Here is a 1568-nt window from a genome sequence, read left to right on the forward strand (position 1 = left end):
ATTCAAAAGTTTGGGCAAAATTCGTCTCTCCCCTGTTGCAAAAGTGGTTGCAGTAGCAATGTTGTTGACAAATTGCCATTGTTGCTATTTTGGCGGGAATCAAATCAGCGACAATTTTTAAATACAACCACCGACACTACGAGAGTATCTTGACACACTGCAGATCATTGACATTTAATACAATATGTATTATTCACTCACGACCTTTCAATCATCATGCGCATCAACAAGTAAATTGATACCTGTTGTTGATGTAACAGATCGGCCAACATTTGCCGCTCAATACGCCTTTCTTCAAGCTCCATACGCCGCTCATCACGCTCATTCTCTAATTTTTCTCTTTGAAATTTCAAATCAGCCTTGGCTTGTTCTTGCATCAGCGCAATAACTTTCATAAATTTACCACCTCCTGAGCTTGCGTCATCATCATCTTTCTTGCGCTTTCGCTGGCCGAGTGACTCCATGGCTTCGCACGTACAAGACTTCCCATCATCTCTGCGTGATTGGCGGCCTCTCGACTCTCGTCCGCGCGGCGAGTCAGCCCTCTTGGTGTCGTCGTACGCAGCGAGCAAATCGTCCAGCAGCACGATCTTTTAGTTCTCATCCTCGACCACGCCAGATGCAAACGCAGACTCCTTGTCGTGCTTTCGATGCGCATCCAGAAGAGACATGAATCGGTTGCAAGCTCGGTTTGCGTCGATCTCGCGGCGGCTGAAGTCGTCGGACTCGCGAAGGGCGGAAGCAACGGCATTCCACGTTCCATGACAAGACCGCGCCGTGCCTCAAATGGCATCTCTAGGGATACCTGACGAAGAAGCATTATGTCATCTTCGTCAGAGAAGTTGCGGCACTTGCTTGGCATAGCCATCGCCTGGTTATTGTGTTGGAGGTATCGTGTGATGACAATGATGGTTGTCCGTACAAATCATGAGATCCAGTGATTTGCGATTGATTTTGACAGTATCATTAACTAAATTTGAGAGGCAGACTTCTGGTTTTGGCAGTCGATCTGATGATAGTGATAATGATGAGTTGCAAAACCTTTCTAATGCAGGCGGCCGTCTTGATGTCCGGCGCGATCCACGCACGTCAAAGCGGTTGTCGTTTTTGACGCTGACCTTCTCCAGTCGTATTGGCCCAGCTCGTCGGAGGCCGCATGCGCATGGCCGCCAATTTCCTCGTCGTCATTGTCGTCGTCTTGATCGGCCGGCGCCACCACCAGGTCGAAAGTGAACAGGAGCTTGGCGAAGCCATCGAGGTGGTCAATCTCAAACTTGCGGCAGCGCTGTCAATTGTTTGTGGCAACAACGGCTGCTTCTCGACCTTGCACTCTCAGTGCAACTAGTGGCGCACTGTGTTTCTGCACCCTTCGCGTTCCTCTGGACTATGTACGCTAAATGCTCCGCTGTATGGACTGTCCTCTACTGGGAGAATAGCTCAGTCGCTCCATCAGTGCCTTGCGGCAAAAACTAGCGAACAGACTACTGATTTCCCCCCCCTAAACGGAACGGGGAATACTTTATAATCCTTGACATCCGATTTTATAAAACCTCGAGAGTTTTTTCAAA

This window comes from Aphanomyces invadans (assembly GCF_000520115.1).
Source record: "Aphanomyces invadans strain NJM9701 unplaced genomic scaffold supercont1.29, whole genome shotgun sequence".
NCBI classification, from domain to species: domain Eukaryota; phylum Oomycota; class Saprolegniomycetes; order Saprolegniales; family Verrucalvaceae; genus Aphanomyces; species Aphanomyces invadans.